Source organism: Anolis carolinensis, chromosome 5 (genome assembly GCF_035594765.1).
Source record: "Anolis carolinensis isolate JA03-04 chromosome 5, rAnoCar3.1.pri, whole genome shotgun sequence".
Classification (NCBI taxonomy): Eukaryota; Metazoa; Chordata; class Lepidosauria; order Squamata; family Dactyloidae; genus Anolis; species Anolis carolinensis.
In genome coordinates, this window is record NC_085845.1 from 189,035,856 (window position 1) to 189,058,966 (window position 23,111).

Genomic DNA, 23,111 nt, shown 5'->3' on the forward strand with positions numbered 1-23,111 from the left:
GGACAATATTCGGAAAATTAATGATGTGATCTATTTATTTATTTATTTTACAGCATTTATATTCCACCCTTCTTACCCCAAAGGGGACTCAGGGTGGATCACAGAACATATACACAGCAAACATTCAATGCCATTTTAGACATACAGGACAGACAACAGATAGAGGTATTATGTCGGCATTTTTCCAACTTTGGCATCCTGGAGGTTGTGCTTGATTCCAGCCACAAGGGGGTGCTGTTGCTCCAACCACTATGACAATGATGAGCTCTTGATCACAAACTTTCCTCCTGTTCTTTGATCGCCAGCATTTCTGGTATTTTCTTTTATGATGCTATAAAATACCTCTCCGCTTAAGCAGTGTCTAATTTCTCTACTCACAACTCACAGCTATTTTTGAACTGCTTAGGTGGATAGTGAGCTGGGCTGAAGGTCGAGTGCTCACCCTGACCCAGGCTTCGAACTGTCAATCTTTTGGTCAGTAGAGCTCTATTGCTGCTGGTGATTAGCCAGCTGTGCTAAAGCCTGGCCTGCTTTGTGATAGAAAAGTCACAAAGCAGTAGGATCACACTAGGATCACATTAGGAACCTGAGGCAGCAAATACTGGGTGTGTATCTGCAATGTAGAATTAATGAAGCTCGACACCACTTTAATTGTCATGGATCAATGCTGTGGGATGATGGGAGTTGTAGTTTAACAAGATCTGTGTCAAACTCCAAATCCCAGGATTTCTCAACATTGAGCCATGTTCTCAAGTGTGTTGGAGGATGGGGTCCCATCACCACAGATGAAGTATATTCACTGTTATGCTGATGAACTTCTGTATGTGGAATGGACAAGGAACCATTTGTTTCCTTTGCAAAAAATCTTGACTTGAACTGATCCCTGGAAAAATGTCTTCCAAAAATGTGTGGTGCACTGTAACAGTAAGGTCCTGCTTCTGATTGTTTTGGCCTTTCTCCTTGGAGCCAGGTGGCTGAAAATATCAGCCTTTTTGCGCCTTGACCAAGGAGCTGAAAGACCTCCTTTGCTGAATGTAGCTGCTGGCTACTAAAGTAGGCTGGAGGGGCATTTCACAATAAGACTATAGTCGTACTGAATATGGAGCAAATACAGATCTATAGCTCTAGGACAGTTATGTAACTGCAATACCAAATGCCAGCCAATGTTAATTTTGGGGAAAAAATAACAAAACAATCAATGACGTAGTTCATTATAAAAAGTGTCACAAGTAAAGTTACTTAAATCTAAAATGTTATTGAGGGCAGGCATTCCTGAGGATTTGAAGTATTTTTTTTTACTGTTATTCTATTTCTAAAAAATATTTGTGATAAAACACATCAAAAAGTAATGTGTTAATCATGAATGAGTAATGACTTATTCTTAAAATAACAAGTAAGATGCAAGGAACAGCATGGCACTGGTAAAAAAATATGACTAATAGCAAAGTATTCCTAAAGAAAAACAACAACGGCCAAATATATCTATTTCCTAATTTAAAGAATGAACATATCTTCCTTATATATCTAGACTGCCTAAATACCTGAAAGTCACCAGATTCCATCTGATTTTGGAAGCTATGCCTAGTTAGCCTTTGGATGGGAGACTATCAATAAATATCTGCTGCTGTAGGTTATATTTCAGAGAAAGGAACTGGCAAAAACACCAGTGACTATTCTTGCCTAGGAAAAACCTATGAAATTCATGGGGTCCCCATAGGTCAGCAGGTAACTGGTAATCTCATACACAGACATTATTTCTTGTTTAGGGTATCAACATAGCTTTACATGTGTAGCAGAACGAAATGGAAGAATCTTTACGTGGCAGAATGGACTATCATTTGAGGCTGCCAGTGTGCAATCCATATTTCTGTATTATAGTACAACCCCTGAATTTATGGGAAATACAGTCCAAGTCCTCCTGTGAATACACAAAGTCTGAGAACAATGTACTGGGAAAGTTCAGCTCCATATTGCAAGATACTGAACACCTTGTCTAGACAGGCTCGTGGTTTCTAAATATAAAGTTGTAATTGTCCATATCTAGTGGAACCGCACAAGGCGATCCTGAATCACTCTGAAGGTATGTCCCAATGAGGCAATATTTGGCTGTTTTCTTGGGCACCAACAAAGTCCATAACAATATTTGAAATCTTTTTATTTTTTATTTTTGTAGACTGGAAGAGAAGCCAGGTAGTTCTCAAGAGAAATTTATGGGCTTAAATGCCAAGCCTGTCTCATAAGACAAAATAGCAGTGTCAGTTGTTATTTATAGCATGGAATGAAATTTAGGTTTACCACTAATTGCAGATTTTTTTAAAAAAAAATTAATACTTGCAAAAAGAGGGACCCATGTGATTTACTTGGAAATATTTTATGATGTTTCCATAATGAAATAGTTTGGGAGAGAAAACCCCTGTCTGTTGCTCATTATTTTCTAATGGCTGTCACAATCAATTAATTAATTGGGTTTGTTAATTAATTTCAGTATGCTACAAAATAAAGTCTGGGATTAAATTTGACTTTTTGCTTCTTTTCAAAACAGATGCAAGGAGAAACAGCAACAGGGCAGCCATGGCAACTGGCTGTAAATGCAGACACCCTGATTCAGACATTTATCATTATTTCTGTTTTCCTTATGTGCCTTCAAATAATTCCCGGATCATGGTAACTTCAAAATGAAACCATCCTAAGGTTCACTTGCTAAGGTTTATTCAGAGAGGGCTTGTCATTGCTTTGTTCTGAGGCTGTGAGAGTATGACTTGTTCGAGGCTACTCATTATACAGTATTTCCATTTCCACGTGACAATTCAACCCCTGGTCTCCTAGAAACCAAGTCCAACATCATTCCCTAAAATATTTTAGGATACTTTTCTACTATGATAATATTGATAGAGCTGGCAAAAAACAAGAGATGTCACTGTTGTTGTGTGCCTTCAAGCTGTTTCCGGTGACCCTGAGGCAAAAGTATCACATTTTTTTCTCAGCACAATTTGTTCAGAGTGGGTTTGCCAGATGTCATGGGGGCCTATTTATTTATTTTCTCGATTTTTATACCTCCCAAAAGCCAGCGCTGTTTTTGTCAATATGGGGACTTTCATTAACACACATTCCATCTCCCTAGTAGCTCTTTCCCATCAATAGGAGGGCCAGCTCTATAGCTCTGCAGGTTTTCAGCTCTTTTTGCTTTTGCAAATCATAGGTGAAGGAGCTCCAAGTATGTCTTGAACAAAAATAAGCAACTGGTTATGACAAAGAATCCTGAGATTTGACCATAATGCTCTGAAATCATGTGCAATGCAGTAATGCTGAGCACAGGGAAAAGATGATGGCAGTGCCACTCTGTATAAACACTAGCCTGAATCCAACCAAATCCAGCTGTCCATACTACCTCGAAGCTGAGGAATACTCTGGATTTTCAAACAGACTAAAATTAATGAACCCGGTATAACCCACAATACTCACTGGAAGTGGAGAAACATTGTGAAAACAGCCAGGAGCCAACTCAAGGTGTGTCTAGGTTTTAATGCCCACATAGATAAACCCTAAGAGAACCCAGAATAAGGCATCTCAGTAGAGAGATAAATAGGCTTCTTATCAGCATGCCTAGGTGCTCCAGTCTTGGTTTGTAAGGATGCACTATTGATCCTTTCTTCTCTATACTCCACTCCAGCTAGTATTTGCAACTAAGTTCTACAAAGTAAATCCATCCCAGAAATCTACCAAGCTCTTTCCTAAGCATGTGGGGTCTCACTGCAAGCATACTGGTCTCTCTCCCACCTTTCTCCACTTCCCCACTTGGATAAGGGGTTACTATGAGAGGAGGGCTATGGCTATTGTTTTGCATCTTTCCCATTTGTATTTGTCCTTGGAATGCATTTGTTATTTTTGGCAGATCAAGCTGCATTACTGAGAATATACTAAGCTGTTTCAAGGTCTCTTTGCTCAGTTGGCTCTCGACTTTCTTGACATTCCAGTTTCTTAAGTAACTTTATGTTTTACAAAAAAAAAAAATAGAAAAAAGGAGAGAAAACTGTTAGCTGTTTGGATACTTTCAAGCTTGATCACATTGCAATAAATCAATTTCTAGAGTTTTGAAAAGTTGGAAAACAACTCCCCTTTGTATTGTGGTAGGCGTTGGCTAGGGATTGTGGGAACTGTTGTCTAAAAGAGAGACATCTTTTCCGCAAGTACTGTCAGTTTCTAATTATAGGATTTCATGTGGCAGCTTGGTTTCTTGGGGTTGATTTATAGCACAGTTATGATTTTACAGCCTAATACCAAAATACCCTTAATAGTGTCTGATACTGAAAGCTAAACAGCATATAAGAATTGAAGAATCATAGATTTGGAAGGAGCTTCATGAACTGTGGAGTCCAGCCCTCTGCTCAATGCAGGATCTCCAGGTAAAGCATCCCCAACAGGTAGCTGTCCAATCTCTTTTTGAAGACATCCAGAGAAGGCGACTCCACTGCTTCTCAGGGCAATTGGTTCTGTTGCCAAAGTGCTGCTTCAGAAGACAATCTAAACCAAGTTTAGACAACCTACTGTCTAGAGTCCAAATCCCAAAATTATCCAGTTAGCACAGTCACTGACCAAGGACTATGAAAGCTGTGGTCCTCAAAAGTAAATTTCTCAAGCTCTACATTCAAAAGTTTGCTCAACAGAAAGTGAGGAAGAAAATGAGTTGGTAAAGCCAGAGGGCTGCCAGATTGCTGCATCTGTACCTTGCTTCCTGCACAACCATGATGAAAAGGATCTATGTTCTGATTTATGTTTGTTTGCAGGTTTTAAAAAAAGTTGTATTGCTGTAAGAAATGATGAATAAATCTCCTTTCAAGGTTCATGGCTATGACCTGTGTCAGATGTGCAAGAACCCTGGTCTTCCCAAACAGCAGTATAAAGTTTTCTTTTTAAAAGTTTTGCTCATCCAAAAATGGAACAAATGGTCTGTGCCAAAGAAGGCAGAGAGATTGGACAGGTGCCAGCCAAAATAGCTTCGTTCCAGAGAAAACAGGAATCAGATGTACAGGCCTTATGATAGACTAATAGCATAGTGCTATTTGCCATACGTTAATTGCAGTGACATTAGACCCATATTTTCTAATGTGCAATTGCCTTAATTGTTACCATCAGTGGCCTACGACGTCAGTCAGGAATGTCATTTGTAGAAATGGCTATTGCAGAATACATTTTGGTTCAGTCACTGGATATTTCTGCAGGTCACTGGAAAAACTAAAGTTCTAGTCTCCTCTTAAATGCCAATAAAACATGAGAGTGTAAATAGATATATCCCTTTTAAAATACCTATGCAGTATGAAAAGAGATTCCGGCTAAACATTAGGAAGACCTTTTTGAGTTGACAGTGGAATAGATTGTTTCATAGTGAGGTGGATTCTCCTGATGCAGATTGGATGGCCATCGTTGCGGCATTCTTCAATGTGGTATTCCTGCACTGTTGAAGCACTCTCAAAAGATGGACATCCAACCACTGTTTCAGCAATGTTGGATGTGGCAGAGACTTGGATGAGAGTGCTCCAGTGATCCCTTCCAACCTTCTGGCCTCCAAAAGCATTGGACTACAGCTTTCATCATCTCCAACTAGCCTGGTCAGTTGACCAAGGAGACAATCTGTTGTCGTATTTTGTTTTGGCCAGCTGCACTGATGATACCCAATGCAATGGATAACAAGCTGCATGGTTGTTCTGGAAAACTACCACTAGAGTGCAGGAGGTAAAGCTCTTTAATAGCTGTCAGAATATCTGGTGTGAGATTGCTAGTCCTATTTGGAAATAATCACAGATGACTAATGGAATGGTATGGGGCTTCTACTTGTTCCCAAGCCTATTATGTTAAATACGTACTTGAATCTATTTTCAGTCCACAGAATGCTTGTTTGTGAAAGCCAAGGATTAGGAGAAAAACGGTGTAATAAGCATGGAGACACGTTCATTGCTGTTGTCCTATGTAAATGAATGGAAAATGTATGTGATCAATTCAACACCAGAATTCATTACAAACTAAAGAAATGTGTAACTAGAGATCTAGTTGACACTACAACACCATTAACGGGGCAAGGGTTTTCTTTTCTCTTCACTATCTCCCTTGCCAGGCGAGTAGTTGTGACAGTTTATCACATTTAGATATCATATTTTGCAGTTCACACTAAGAATTTCAAGCATTTTGCTGTCTTATTGAAGTGGGTGGGAAAAAGTCAAAGGGGGACTATTTGGAAACTTTCAGTCAGGCTTTATAAATTCTTCCAAAGGCATCCCAGAGAGATCATCATTCTAGAGAACTGCTGAACACTACTTGAGAGACAAAAAGTAAAATATATGGAGAGTGGATGGTTGGACTGCAGAAGAATGATGTTATTTTTTTGCCTGAAAAAATGTGTTTGGATATTATTCAATGTGATGTAGTAAGTGTGTGACTGTTTTAATGCCAACCTACCCTTGCAGTAGGTTCCAGTAGTTTTGGGAAATTTATTTTTTGGCTGTAGTTCCTCCCCTCCCACAAGGCAGGCTAGAGAATCCTTGGAGTTGTCTAACAAATGAACATTTCCAAAATCTGAATAACAATTGGAGCAGAAATATTCATTCATTTTCTCATTCTCATACATTCTGCTTACCTGTGCTGAAGGTGAAGAAGAGGCAGTGACACAGTTTTTTCTGTAAAGTCCGTGATGTACCAGAATTTGGCAAAGTTACTTTTGGGGCTAGAGCTCTAGAAATCGCTGATACAGCTGGGGGATTCTGGGAACTGCAGTCTAAAACATATATTTACTAAACTCTAGAAAGCATAACCCAACATGGCAAAGAACATTTCCATCACTTCCAGTCCAGAGGGCTTTGGCTGTGACAAATGTTGTAGCTGGGAAAGAGCCAGACAGGTTTTCAGCGTAGGTCCTTTCAGGGAGCTTTATTTATTTATTTATTTATTTATTTACAGTATTTATATTCCGCCCTTCTCACCCCGAAGGGGACTCAGGGCGGATTACAATGAACACATATATGACAAACATTCAATGCCAACAGACAAACAACATTCAGTTTTAGACAGACACAGAGGCATTTTTAACATCTTTCCAGCTTCACGATTCCGGCCACAGGGGGAGCTGTTGCTTCACCGTCCATTGGTGGCTGTTCTTCCTCATTCTTTTCCTCGTGAGCAGTTTTATGGTGTTGTAGATTAGTTAAATTAGCCTCCCGCATAAAGCGTACCTAAATTTTCCCTACTCAACAGATGCAACTGTCTTTCGGGGCTGCTAGGTCAACAGCAAGCCGGGGCTATTTTTTTTTTAATGGTTGGAGGCTTAACCCGACCTGGGCTTCGAACTCATGACCTCTCGGTCAGTAGTGATTTATAGCAGCTGGTTACTAGCCAGCTGCGCCACAGCCCGGCCCCAACATGGATCCAAGAGGACAGATCTATAGCAAACAGTCCATTGAGGACTGAACATGCTCAGTAGGCATAGAATGTGCCTGGTGTAGTGGTGGAACATGATGCATGATCGGGGAAGCTAGGAAAGGGAGGAGAAACAAAGGAAAAAGTGAAATGAGGAGAAACAAATGTTCAGTTCTGGAAAACAATGTAGAAGGCTGGCATGAACATTTTTACACTTCAACATTGTGCTTCTGGTCTAATTTGTCAATGCCACCACCATAGCACATAATTTGGGAAGAATGAATCCTGTCAGCTGATCATGAAGTGTATGCTTTCTGAATACTTTCCATGCTGGAAAAACTGAAACCTGGAAGTTACAGTGAGCTTCATTTGTTTAGATTCCAGCAACCACAGTGTACCAAAAGTTAAATCTACTGGCTAAAAGCCATTGCAGAGTTAGGCCTGCTTAAGAATTAATGGCACATATGAAAATGTTTGGATATGCTCTGGGTTACATATGCTAATACTTACTGCTTTCCATCAACTTGGTTGCAGTATGTCCATCCCTATGAATGAGAGATCTCCAAGAATCTCAGTTATTAAAAGCTGTACTCACATCTTGCAAACTCAGGGGCTGTGGTTTCATTGATTCTGTCAGTCCATCTGCATTACAACTTTTTCAAGTGAGTTATTTCATAATTAACAACTGAAATATTGTGCATTTTTAAATACCCCACCCAACTTTTAGAAAGCCCATGCAACATCCATGATTTCCTCCAGCCCTAAATTGGGCAATGTGTGAATGCTTCTACTGCCATGTGATAGGCAACAACTGTCTTAATTCTTCTTTCAGATCCCCCTGACTTTCTCTCTCTCTTGAAAAACAGCTATATGGAGCCCTGTCCTTCAACCATAAGCTAGCCTGCCATCTCAGGTGGAGGATGCTCACTCCTGTCCGCTCAGATCCTATACATCAAAAGGAGGGGTGGACCATTTTGTGTGCTATCTAAGATGGCAACATATCTCAAGAAAGCCTTTGTTTTCTGTTTCATCACATTTTAAACTCTCAACTCTGTGGGACATGGTAAACAGAAAGACTGCTCACATTGGCCAACCTTCTACACTTGCTTGGGTACATAAGACACAAGATCCCACAAGAGTTTTGTCCATTCTTTTAGGGCACTAGGAATTGACTGTCTGAGGTAGCCACCTTGCTGTGTTTAACAATAGGGCTAGCCGTCATGATCTGATTTAAGCACAATTCTTTGCTGAGAAATGGAGATGGAGAGCTCTGTCTTTACCCTATTTCCCTTCCTTTCTCCTCCTTTGTTTTGACTTATGAGGGATAGTTGTGGATTAATAAACTGAAGTGGAATCTTGGTAACAGTTAAGGACTAATCATCAGCAACAACTCTGTTTCCCATGAGAAGCACAAAAATACGGGAATGCCATAAATAGCTTGTGTGCTATTTGTGTTTCCTGCAGACAAAGAGGGGAATATTGGCTAGGTTTTAGCCATCTGTATGTCACAGTCACAGTTAGCCATCTGGCAGTGTTTCCTCTGTGGCTGGCTCTCTTGCATGCACTTTTGGCATTGCCCTGTGAGGTGGAGAGACAAGGATGTGCCCTCACCACTCCCTCAGTTGGATAAAAAGATGTCTACCAACGAATGAAAACTTGCAGATACTTCCTCCTTGTCCGTAACTAGAGTTGCCAGAGTGAAAATCATAATGGGAACAGGTTTTGCCATCCCTCATATTTCACTGATGAGAAAAGAGATGCTTCACCCTGTCTAACTTCCTTCTCTGTCAATGCCAGCTTTCTCATCTTTTGGAGACAATAATATTTTCCTGAACCAAGTGTTCTAAGTTGGCTTCAGAAAATGATGAACTTTTTTTCTGTACAGTATCCTACAATTAAAAGATCTGAGCCTTTGTAGAGCTCCTGGTGAACTGCACAATGTGTCCCTACACTCCCAACATTTTATAGCTGCAAGCCAGGATACCTGTGACTAAGCAACATTATATATGTTTATTACCAAAATATCTTAAAGAGGAAACACACACAAGCTAATACAGGTTATGTCACTTTGTTTGCCCAAGCCTATTGGGAAGGGCAAGCTTTTGCTTCCTATCCTCTCCTCCTTGCAGAGTTTCTCTTTGAATTCATTTTGCAGCAGTTGGAGTGAGCTGAGTACAAAGAAGGAAGCGGGAGAAAGAGAGAAACTGAGACATTTTAAAATCAGCTGAAAAAGTAGGATGTCAGAGGACTGAGACTTTAAATTGGGTCAGTTGGAGGATATGCGTCAGTATCACTACCACAAAAGGGGGAAGGGGTGAAAATTAAAACAATTTTTTAAACTTCCTAGCCAGTGCTAAGGCCAAAGATTTTCTGAATGTTGAAGCTCACTAATGGAGGAGATGTTTTGGGGTGAGGTGGTCTGCTGAGCTTCTTTGGTCTGAATATTGATTGTACTGAGAATGTGTGAGTGTTCTTGAAAGGCTGTGTCCTCTCAAAGGTTACTTCTGAGAACTTGCAGGCATCATTTCTGAGTTAGGCTCAGGCAAATTCCCTCAACATACTTACTGCAGCTTTACACACTCAAGAAAAATGCTATATGTAAGCATTAATATAAAGATACCATCACATTAATCATTTCACCATGCAATAAGGCTTTGCTAAATAGTCTCCCATTTCAGCTTTGGGGCCAAAAAGAGTGTGTTTTCTTGGAACTTCTGAAAAAATAAGGTTGGGAATGTTGAGAAAAATAAGAAGTGAGCTGAGTCTGCCCAAAGAATGTGCACCCTATCTAGCCACATGCTTTGTGCCCAAAGTGGTTGATCAAATGCTTGTGGGAAGGCTATTAGCAGGACTTGAGGCCAATTGTCATTTCCTGCTTGTGCTCCCCAACCACTGGGATATAATCATTATTATTAACAGTCAGTTTTAGCCCCCAGCCTCCATGAATTTATCATATAGGGTGCATGTACATTTTCAAATTCATGCAGTTGTATACTCCTGAGATTTATAGTTTGGTGAACCACCAGCACTCTTTGACAGAGCATGCTAAAAACCTTCTGAAACTGTGATACTGCAACTCCCATGATTCCATAGCAATGAGCCATGGCAGTTAAGGGGGTGCCAAACTGCATCAATTCTACAATGTAGAATGGACCCACTGATAGTGAAAGAGTGAAGCAAAAAAACTTATTTGCTCACGTCCCATGGAAGCAAACAGCTGGATATTGACTAATAAAACACAGCAACAAGTGAAACTCCACATGATAAATAACAACTAACTTACTCTCCCGAGTACGGAAGAATACAGTGTTGACTTGAAGGATTAGGTATGATCTGTAGAGGGGAAAAGGACACGTTGAAGCCTTGTTCGTGAAATGTGCCATTATGAAAGGAGACTGCGCCATATTACATTGCATGCTCACCTAGCTTTATGACCGTGGGGTTCAGTCTTGCACAGCTTTTTGATAAGAATAAAGCAAAAGAAAACAGTTCCCCCCATTCTCTCCCTCCTCGACCACAAATGGAATGCTAGCCAATCCCCTGATGGCAAAAGCAGAGTTTATTTTTAATTAAAAAATAACAGAGCAGAGTTGACCTCAGTTTTCCCAGCTGCTATTCTTCCATCATAGCAGCCATAGGCCGTTTTTCCCTTGATGAGTCCTGTCATTGTTTTTTCCACTTGGATTGTACGTGCTACCATCCCCACCCCCAACAATCTATATTAACATTGGCAACCATTTAGTAGTACACCCAGCCATCTGAAAAATAACCCCTCCATACTTTTCTCTTTTTCTTCTTTCTGTTTCCTCATATTTGAGTGCATAATTTTTTGATTGCAAATTAGACTGTGCTGAAATAATTAATATACAAAAAGTGTATGGATTTTTTGAGCAACAAGAAATCTAATAGCCTGTGGCTATGGCTATTAGTCATTTTAGTCGGATTATTAAATTGGATCTGTAATGGTAGAATATTGTTTTTCCTTTTCCTTTTCATTACAGTCAGGATTAAGAAGCCAGAGCCCTACTGTGTATTCATTGTATATCTTTTGCCCACCACCTTGCTTAATTGTATTTGTTTTTGATTGAAGATCATTTTTTTATTGTAAATTAGCTTACACATTTTACTTTTAAAAAGAAAGTCATTTTAAAATGGAGCATAAATACAATTGCTACAATCCATTGTTGCATATGTGCATCAGTAATACATGTTTTTAAAACTCTGCAAGTAGCTTTAAGAGAACTAGAAGAAATTGTTTCTAATGGTTCTCTTAAATGTTTTTCCCAAGACCGATGTTAAAACCAAGGGCAACTGTAGGATTGTGGGGAGCACAATAGCCCTTCAGAAAGATTTCAGTCTATATCCTTGAATCATCCTCAGAGGACTTGGGAGCGATACATGCTCCATTTTTTACCATCCTTGGGAGCCAGACCTTCGCAAGGGTTGCATCTACTCAGTAGAATGTAGTTTAACACTACTTTAACTGCCATGGTTCAATGCTATGGAATCACAGGACTTATAGGTTTTGAACATATTTAGTTTCCTCAGCCAAAGAGTGCTGTACCCCACCAAAGTACAAATCCCAGGATTTCATAGCATTAAATCATGGCAATTAAAGTGGTCTCAAACTACCGTAGTGTAGATGCACCCTAGATTTGTTATATTCCACTTCCTCAAATCCGGCCTTCTGTTTTGCATACTATCTCATTTATCCTATTTATGGATATCATTCTAATTTCCATTCTGTTCATGCAATCTTGGCTCCTCCTCCCCTATTTGGCATCACAGTTTAATCTTTTTTTTAGTAGTACTACTATTTTAATAAGAAGTAGTTATTGCCTTAAGTTACGTTCTACCTAAATTTCATTGTTTTTTTACTTCTAATTTTTGCACATTTGACTGTTAACAAAGTGTGTATGTATGGAACAGATAGCTGCTCAGACTACTAGACATATTGTCTTGTTAGGGATCTATCCTAAGTAATATTACTTTAATAAGAAAAGCATTATTCTGTATACAGTTCAGTTTTGGTAAGATGATAGAAAAGGCTGTGTCTAGACAATAGATCATTACAATTTTGAATGTATTGCAATAACACTTTAATCTTTTTTTTATTAATCCCAGCAAACAAAAATAAAACACTAATTCCCTGAAAACTCCTACCACCTAGTTACCTCTCCTCTACTACAAAGCAGAAAAAGCTTCAAGGAAGCCTTAAAACCCAAGCAGAAAGGAGAATGAAGCATGCCAAGAAAAAAGAGGTTTTTTAAAAGGTAGCCCAGGGAGGATAGCCCCAGGAGGTCATTGCTCTTCCTTACCTGGAAGTGGAATGCCTTCTTCGAAAGATTGCGTAGCACCCGGACGAGAAAGCACACGTGCCTGTTTGTAGCACCCCTCCTCCTCTAATGTAGGAAACAGCTTTAAGAATTTGCCTCCTTTAAATCCCTTAGAAAGAGTGTGTGTGTGGTGTGCAGACCTGGGAGAGAAAGCATGTGAGCCTGCCTACCTGTAGTGCTCTCCTCTCCTCCTCTAGAGTAGGAAACAGCTTAAATGCCTAAAATGAATGGAAGGGGAGCCTGGGAAGTCCCGCCCATAATGGGACAGATAGAAAATGAATCTTTCGGCTCTCCAGAGTGAAAATAGATGTCTGCCTCCGCCCCGCCCCCCAAATTCAGGAGGCTTTCGGAAAAATGGACCTGGTGCCCTACCGAAACCCGGGACACTGAAATGGATTACGGTTTATCTAAATTGCACAAGCCTAATGTTTACAGCACAGGACTTGGAACAGGGAGACCCAAGTTCAAATCTCTGGTTGTGGAATTTGTCCTGCAACTTTGGACAGTCATTAGTTCTTAGCCAAACTCCTTTACAAAGTAATAAGGAGAAAGAAACCATGGAATGTGGTTTTTTTTCCGTGTTAGGAGCGACTTGAGAAACTGCAAGTCGCTTCTGGTGTGAGAAAATTGGACGTCTGCAAGGACGTTGCCCAGGGGATGCCCGGATGTTTTGATGTTTTTATCATCCTTGTGGGAGGTTTCTCTCATGACCCCGCATGGAGCTGGAGCTCATCCGCGCTCTCCCCGGGTGGGATTCGAACCTGTCAGCTTTCAGATCCCAACTTTCAAGTCACAAGGCTTTAATCCACTCCGCCACTGGGGGCTCCATGGAATGTGGTTGCAGTGCAACAATTCCTATTGCAGTACAACAATTATATTATCATTTCCCACTGTATAGAGCAGACCTGTACAACATACGACCCACAGACCTCATGTGGCTGTCACCCTCACCAGTTTTACTGCTGCCAGTGCTCCCACCAGCCCTTTCACTCAGCATCACACTCTGCCTCCTGCAAAACGCCTCACATGTATCCACCCGATCAAGTCTGGCTCAAAAGTTAATGGTTTCTGCCATCTTACGTCATCACGAGCCCTGGCTACTGGGTGCTATTCTACATGGATGTGCAGTTTATAGTCTGGAGAAGCCCATCAGAAAACCCGGAGATGTGATGAATGTTTAAGTAGCATTGCATTGCCAAAAAAGGAGGTATTTATCCTAATTAGAAATGATTCACATTTGCATTGGTTCTGCCTCCCCATTTTGAGCAAATGTTGCTGTCTGCCAGCTAGGACACTGTAAACTCCTGCCAAAGGATGCTTCCGACCAGTCATTTTCAATTTGCCTCTTGTCCTAATAGCTCTTTTCCATCTTGTTATGGTATTAATTCTAGGTGGATATTAAAACTTGGATAGGGAAACCCAGCAAAAAGCATTTCTTCAGCTTTTTCCAAAAACAGTGCAGTGAACTTCACATCCTGCTGTCATTAGAGCACTTGGTTGCAAGGTTTTGAAGCTATAACACAAGCTGAACAACTAGGGAAATACAGTTGAGTATTTTTTTGTTATTAACAGCTGTAAACAGTTCATTCCAGCAGGGGTTTCTGTTGTACAAATGTCTCTCTCTAATTGTCTGTGCTGTTTGAGATATTAAGATTTGCAAAGGGATGCACAGCATGTTTTGACTAAGGATCAATTCAGAGAATGCAGCCTCCATCTGGGAGATACCGGAAACTGTTTCTGTGTCGTAACTGCTCCCCGTAGGAATCTGAACTTCACCAGACAGATTGTCCCCCAACTAGTTTAGTGCTGGTTCAGACACAAGCAGTTTATGTGGTTATCACTAGTTTTTAATAATAGCCAGCCACATATAAGGGCTACTATCAGGCGAATGTTTCTAACCACTTACAATCAGCCCTTCACATTTGTGGATTTGACTATTTTTGGATTTGATTAATTTGCCTTTCTAAGAATCCCAGGGTCCTCCAGTGCTGATCTATGATAGACTTCCACTAAACGTTGCTCAAATAGTTGCTTGTATCTACACTGTAGATCTAATGGAATTTGACACCATTTTAACTTCCTTGGCTCAATGCTATGATATAATGAGAGCTATAGTTTTACAAAGTCTTTAGCCTTCTCTGCTAAAGAGTGCTGGTGCCTCATCAAATTATAGCTCCCATGATTCCATAGCATTTAATCACAGTAGTTAATGTAGTGTCAAACTGCATTAATTCTGCCATGTAGATCATAGAATCATAGAATCATAGAATCATAGAATAGTAGAGTTGGAAGAGACCACATGGGCCATCTAGTCCAACCCCCTGCTAAGAAGCAGGAAATCGCATTCAAAGCACCCCCGACAGATGGCCATCCAGCCTCTGCTTAAAAGCCTCCAAGGAAGGAGCCTCCACCACAGCCCGGGGGAGAGAGTTCCACTGCCGAACAGCTCTCACAGTGAGGAAGTTCTTCCTGATGTTCAGGTGGAATCTCCTTTCCTGTAGTTTGAAGCCATTGTTCCGTGTCCTAGTCTGCAGGGCAGCAGAAAACAAGCTTGCTCCCTCTTCCCTATGACTTCCCTTCACGTATTTGTACATGGCTATCATGTCTCCTCTCAGCCTTCTCTTCTGCAGGCTAAACATGCCCAGCTCTTTAAGCCGCTCCTCATAGGGCTTGTTCTCCAGACCCTTAATCATTTTAGTCGCCCTCCTCTGGACGCTTTCCAGTTTGTCAACATCTCCCTTCAACTGTGGTGCCCAAAATTGGACACAGTATTCCAGGTGTGGTCTGACCAAGGCAGAATAGAGGGGGAGCATAACTTCCCTGGATCTAGACGCTATTCCCCTATTGATGCAGGCCAGAATCCCGTTGGCTTTTTTAGCAGCCGCATCACATTGTTGGCTCATGTTTAACTTGTTGTCCACGAGGACTCCAAGGTCTTTTTCGCACACACTGCTGTCAAGCCAGGCGTCCCCCATTCTGTATCTTTGATTTCCATTATTTCTGCCGAAGTGAAGTATCTTGCATTTGTCCCTGTTGAACTTCATTTTGTTAGTTTTGGCCCATCTCTCTAGTCTGTCAAGATCGTTTTGAATTCTGCTCCTGTTTTCTGGAGTGTTAGCTATCCCTCCCAGTTTTGTGTCGTCTGCAAACTTGATGATCGTGCCTTCTAACCCTTCGTCTAAGTCGTTAATAAAGATGTTGAACAGAACCGGGCCCAGGACGGAGCCCTGCGGCACTCCACTTGTCACTTCTTTCCATGATGAAGACGACGCATTGGTGAGCACCCTTTGGGTTCGTTCGCTTAGCCAATTACAGATCCACCTAACCGTAGTTTTGTCTAGCCCACATTTTACTAGTTTGTTTGCCAGAAGGTCGTGGGGGACTTTGTCGAAGGCCTTACTGAAATCCAGGTACGCTACATCCACAGCATTCCCTGTATCGACCCAACTCGTAACTCTATCGAAAAAAGAGATAATATTAGTCTGGCATGACTTGTTTTTGGTAAATCCGTGTTGACTATTAGCAATGACCGCATTTGTTTCTAAGTGTTCGCAGACCACTTCCTTAATGATCTTTTCCAGAATTTTGCCTGGTATTGATGTGAGGCTGACCGGACGGTAATTGTTTGGGTCGTTCTTTTTTCCCTTCTTGAAGATAGGGACCACATTCGCCCTCCTCCAATCTGCTGGGACTTCTCCTGTTATCCAAGAACTCTCGAAGATGATTGCCAGTGGTTCTGAAATAACTTCCGCTAGTTCCTTCAGTACTCTTGGGTGTAGCTGATCTGGCCCTGGGGACTTGAATTCGTTTAGAGAGGCCAAGTGTTCCTGGACAACTTGTTTCCCTATTTGGGGTTGGATTTCCCCCAATCCTTCGTCCATTCCGTGTTGCTGAGGTTGAAGATGGCTTTCTTTTTCTGAGAAGACCGAGGCAAAGAAGGCATTAAGTAGTTCTGCCTTTTCCCTGTCCCCTGTCGCCATCACCCCGTCTTCTCCTTGCAATGGCCCTATCGCCTCCTTTTTCTTCCTTTTTCTACCAACGTAAGCAAAAAAGCCTTTTTTGTTGTTTTTTATGTCCCTGGCAAGCCTGAGCTCATTTTGCGCTTTAGCCTTGCGAACCTTTTCCCTACAGGTGTTGGCTATACGTTTGAATTCTTCTTTGGTGAGATGCACTCTAAGGTTCTATACTGACATTATAATGCTGTTTGTGAGTGGATTAAATAAACTGGTTTTTACTGGGCAACCTCTATACAAATACCCCAGGAACCAGTTCAAGTCTTGGACTGTGTGCAACTTCAGGGGTTTTTAAATCAGTTGAATCTGAGCAACTATAATTGATTCCTTATTTGTCATGCTTAACGAAGATATCAGCACCATTGTAAGTTCACTGAAGCTTTGTAGGATATTCTGTGTAATTCCCTCTTGAACAAAGATTGCACAAGGGAGTACTTATACTTTCTTTTCTTTGATGCTATGCATCAATACAAAGGAATTCTGAGTGGCCTGTACTCTTTAACATTTGCATTCTGCTCTCTCCACAGAGATTGTCTAGACAAGGTGTTTGAAACCATCGCTCTAAATTAATTGCAGCCTTTGCCCTTCGGCACGTGACTCACAGGCTTTGAAGTGTCCATCCGGCTGGGTTTGCGTAAGTAAGTATGACTGAAATGACCATCTTTTGAAATCTTTACTACTATGCTGTTGCAATATCGCTGTTTTCCAGGAACCTCCATTCATGGACTTGAAACACGAAACGTAACGGATGTTTCAAACCATTGCCTTGTATCCTTGCTTTAGAGAATTTTAAATTTTGTGAGCTTCAGCCTGTTCTGCTTAATGTTGTTGTTGTTGTGTGGCTTCCAGCTTGCTAACAATTCACTTAATGAGAAGATGACAAGGCACCAATGAAACCCACATTTCCTCCTGCCCTGGATAACTGCACAAATGAGTTAGAAGATCCTTTGAGTGAAATCTCACTCAAAACCTGTTTCCTCTAACAATTCCCCTACTTGCAGATTTAAATAAAATTAATATTCAGAATTAATTCTTCCATGATTGCTAACAGGGCAGTTTTACTCTGTTTTTGAGGGTTCTTGAGCTGTTTTAGGCCAAGGAGAAAGAAATAACTTGAATAGAGAAAATGAACCAGAATGGCATAGTGGTTTGAGTGTTGGACTCAAATTCCTTCTCAGCCATGGAAACACACTGAATGACTTTTGGGAAGTCATACTTTCTCAGCCTCAGAGGAAGGCAACCCCCCCCCCCCCCTCAGAACAAATTCTGCCAAGACAACATCATGATAATAACCCAGAAATGAATCAACAACAGGATGGAGGAAACATTTTTTTTCTGGGATTAGTAATGCTTAGGTGTCTTGCAACATTTTCTTTCCCTAACCTGGTCTAGCCTAAGCTTCTACACCTTGGTGAAATGTTGCAGGAGGGATATATACCTTTGATTTAGCTGAAATCTTCCCTAAAATTACCATCCATTAGCTCTAGTCTTGGCATCTGTGGCAATACAGAAGATCTATTTCACCTCTGCATCACAGGTCTTCAGGTATTTGAAGACCAGTGTCATTTCCAGGTATCTGCTTTAATTAGAAAAGTCTCTTGAAGCATCTGTGTTTATAATGGGCACACTAGTATCTCTGCTGCAAGAGCAACAAGTGAGTTTCAGGGCTATGTTTGTCTATTTGACCCTGTATGGTATTTGGACAATTGATTTCAGCACAAGAATTCTAAGTATGATTAAATCTGGTTCGTACTTATTTGAACAATTGATTTCAGCACAAAAATTCAAAGAATGATTAAGTCTGGATCCTGACCAACAATTCAACCTGGACTGGATAATGCACAAAGAGAGTTACTGAATCCCAAATCCCCTTTTGCAAAATGTGAAAAGTCATCCATCCCCTTCAGCAACTAGTCTGAAGTTTGGATTTGGAGCATAACATTACATTAGGCACTTGGGACAGGCAAAACCCGAGCCTTTTATCTTAGGAAAATCAACCTTCCGACCGACAAAAGATCTCCTAAGGCAAACATTCTTTTCCGCCACGCTGGGTACTAGAGGCCTTCATGTACAAGTTCTATTTGCCTGTCAATCACATCCAGAAATTTAGCTTTATAATAAAAAAAGAACAGTTGACATTTCTCTCTCATCCCCTAACAAATGGCATATTATTAAGATCTCTACGTCTCTTTAATTATAAGAGCAAATTCCCTGAAATCGATTAGATATGCCTTTTAAAAATCATGCGACTTGGGGTTTTTGGAGCTGTTTTCTGAAGATAGGAAAGCTGTAATGTATCATTTGTTACTAAGCTTGATTCAGATTGACTCTTAAAATGAGCTTGATCCAAATGAAGGATGACTTTATGACACCAACTATTCTGTTAGGCTGAAAAGGCACATAATTCAAATAACATCTTTTGTTGAATGCAGCTTCACCATGTATATATTTGAGCCTAAGGCAAAAAACAGTCTGTCTTAAAAGTGTGAGGCATGCAGCATGGAATAAAATTTGGAGATTTGGGATCTAAAGCTTGTTCATAAAAGACAGACACTATGGTTGGTTTGCAAACAGGGGTTCTGAATGGAAGTGTTTGAAACCTGTCCTGCTATTTTCATTGATATTTCTAATTTCATCCTCATCCTCCTCTTCTCCATTCCCATCATTACCACAAGTTTATTGGCAGGCTGTATTTTCACAATAAATTCATTCTCATGGCTACCAGAAGAACGTTCCTGATTGAATACAACCTCTTAAGATAATCCAATAACAATTGCAAGTCAAGATTTAAGTAGTTATATCAATACCCTTACTGAAACATTTCTGTCTTTCTTCTAGTCATTGTTTGATTACGGTATTTTTAGAAAAGACATACGTGCGTATAGGAAGTGGATGCTTCATTCTGGTTTGAAGGGTCTTGGCCTTTATGGAGTAAGGCCAGCACAGGCAATGTGTTTAGATTGGCGGTTACATTAGCCTGTCCAAGAACCTTTTGACGGGCTGCACACTTTCCCCACCCAAGCTGATGAAATTGCTGATGAAATTTGGCAGCACTTCTGGTGGCTTTGTGCTTTAGTGGGCTGCCAAAACATTATGCCCTGCAACTGTCTGGATTTGGCAGGGACAGTCCCTATTAATCTTCTGTTGCCTGGCTTTTTCAGCTGCTTTTAAAATGTTCTAGTTTCTCTCCCTTCCTTCTCTTTTCCTGTGTATCCCCAGCTTCCTTCCATTGCTGCAAAATGAGTTCAAAGTGACAAAGTAATTTGTACTGAATTAAGTCTGGGATGAGGGAGAGAAGGAAGCAGATCCTTGCCCTTCCCAGAAGGCTCAGGAAAAAGCAAGTTACTGTAGCTTAACTTGTTGGTGAGTTCTTTCTCACCAATAACTTTGCCATCTTGACAACACTCTGATGGTGTGCGGCCACACTTGGATGCTGGTTTTCACCTGTGAAGTGCAATTAGCACATGGTTATTGAGAAGTTGGTCCTTCTGTGTTCAGGGGGATTTGTGCCCAAAAGAGCACATAGGATTACATCTCATTTTAAGGACCTATAGGATGCTATGGTAAGAGCCAGTGTGATGGTGTTGTCTGGGCTGTTGGAATAGGATTATAGAAGACCAAGGTTTGAATCCCCACCCAACTGAGTGATTTTGGGCAGGCAGCACTTGCTGGTCTCTAGTTGTAATCCAGTGCTCAAACCACTTATACTAGACTGGCTCTCACTTGAAATTCAAATTGACCCCTGCCACTTATGAATGTAAATTCAGTCTTGTTCAAACCCTGAGGGTTTTGGGTCAAACCTGAGTGGTAGAGATGTTCTCAATACTAATCCCTTAAGTAGCCACCAGAGTTGCTTATGCTTACAGCTTGTCATTCAAATACACACACACACACAGAAAGAGAGACAGATAAAATACATTTTTCTTAAAATTAAGACATTAGTTAGAAATTAATTAGAAATTAGGGCTCCTTCTTTGGAGGCTTTTAAGCAGAGGCTGGATGGCCATCTGTCAGGGGTGCTTTGACTGCAATTTTCCTGCTTCTTGGCAGGGGATTGGACTGGTTGGCCCATGATGTCTCTTCCAATTCTATGATTCTATTCTAAAAATCTCAACTAAAGAGACAGTTTCCGTATCAAGGTGAAATTGACCGTAGAACCATACTGGAGGGCCTAGAGAGACAATTTAAATCAAATCTGTGAATAACCTGCAAATATCAAATCTACAAATGAGGAGTGAGGACTGTAATACAGAAGCACTGAATTCTTGTACCACTGAGACAAATTGGCAATAAATATATAATTCTGTGTTTAAATTTGCAGAATTGCCACAATCCTATCTTGTGCAGTTCTCAATCTTCGTTTTACCTACTAATCCAAACTGCCTTTACGTATAGGTCATCTCAGCTGTGCTGCAGTGCGGTTAAGCAAGAAACAAAGGCAATATGGAATTTACTTGGCAATGATTAGTTTGTCTAAAGATAAAGATTTAATCCTTTTTTTCCTTGACACAACTAGTTCTTCCATGACAGGCCTGTGATCAGCAGTTTCAGAAGTGATAAACGGGTGCAGGAACTGAGGCAACCTCTGTTGGGTTAGTTTCGAAAGCTTTGCTTAAGGGAGATCAAATCCTCTCTACTTAAACATCTCAATTTCCAGGCAGGATTAATCATATAGTATGCAACCACATAGTCCCATGGATGTTATGTTTTGGTTGTGAGTGCACACATTCTTTGTTGAGTAATACAGGGAAATCCAACAGTACCACTTTGTTTTTCACAAATATAATTCAGCTGAGTTCATTGTTATATGCAAACAGGATTAGGAAAGGCCCAGAGTGGTCCAGTTTTGTTCATCTGAGAAGAGAGCCTCCTTTTAAAGGAAGCCAAAATATTTTAATCTCCTTTGAATTCCTTTATCCTCCGCATCTGTCTTACACTGAAGACACATTTTTAAGATTTCTTGAGTGAAAACTCAACTCTCCCTCCCCTCCGGTGTACACCACAGGGTCAACAGAGTGCGATTTAATTCAAGCTGAATAACATCTGAGATTCATCACATATCCGCAGGCTGGAGAAAACCATCACAGAAGGCGTAATGAATCCTGACTGTTAGTCAGGCTGGAGAATCCCCTTACAGACAGTGTGTGTGTTCAAAATTAAAACAAAGCAAAATGCCTTTGTATGCTGCCTGTTTTATAGTGGGTGAAAAAGCTGGATCTAGACGGTGAGCAAGCTTTGATCCATGTGGTTTGCACTCCACTGGATCTGTGGAGCAAAGATGCTACTTTCCTCTTCCTTCACATTTTAATGAATAAGTCACCGAAAGCTTGGGGACCTTAACAGTTGAGGTGGAATTACTATAAAACAGTGGTTCTCAACTTGTGGGCCCCAGATGTTTTGGCCTTCAATTCCCAGAAATCCTAACAGCTGGTAAACTGGCTGCCCACCCGTGCCCCTGTTTGCTCCCTGCTTACTCGTCTTCTTGCCTCCCCCCATCTGTGGGTTTGATTCATATGTTCCATTTAGGAGTCTCTAGGGCCCCTTCTACACTGCCATATAATCCATATTATCAAAGCAGGTAATCCACAGAACACAAGAAAAGAAGCACTTCTTCACCCAATTAAATTTTTGAATTTACCACTGCAGGAAGTATCAATTATTACCATCTTAGGCTGAATCTACACTTCCATATAAAATTCAGAGTATCTGCTTTGAACCGAATTATATGATAGTATAGACTCATATAATCCAGTTCGAAGCAGATCATCTGGATTATTATTTTTTCATAATATGAATTGTATGGCCTTGTAGATCCAGCCTTAGATGGCTTTAAAAGGAGTTCTAGACAAGCTCATTGAGGAAGTAGCTATCAAGACCTGTAGTCATAACAGCTGTACATATAACCTGCAACATGAGAGGCATTATGTAGCACAGCGTCAATTGCTGGGGAGAATGAGTGGAAGACAGCTATTAAACTCATATCCTGTTGGTGGAGTTCCTATTGATACTTCTGTTGGCCATTTGAATCAAACCTGCAGTGGCTGGTGTTCTTATTTTCATGCCAGGCCTGGCTAATCCAGAGCTTCTGCTACCAGACAATTGCAGGAATGAGCATATCATATTCTCTCAAGCATAGACCATTTTGCTTCAAAGTTTTATTTCATTTCGCACTTTTATACCATAAGAGTGGGGGAAATGGCAAGGAAAGTATAATAAGTTGATTATGGAGTTATGTTAGTAAGTTAGATCTATCTGTAAGTCTAATGTATATCCGAGAATGAGGAAGTGGAAGGTATTGTTATACATATACTATTTTTTAAAGCAGTTCCATTCACAATGACGCATAGACCATTTTGAA

The 23,111-nt window shown here is 40.7% G+C and overlaps 1 protein-coding gene across 9 annotated transcripts in view; it reads left to right on the top strand.

Moving 5' to 3' along the window:
• The window catches only part of cald1 (caldesmon 1), a 173,356-nt gene that overhangs the window by 53,540 nt on the left and 96,705 nt on the right, over positions 1–23,111 (top strand). For 8 of the 9 annotated variants that reach the window (XM_008110500.3, XM_062983123.1, XM_062983122.1 and 5 more), the window contains exon 2: positions 17,281–17,391. The gene's annotated coding sequence lies outside the window, so the exon portion shown is untranslated. The remainder of the gene's footprint in view (positions 1–17,280; positions 17,392–23,111) is intronic. The other variant, XM_062983121.1, reaches the window with a different exon arrangement.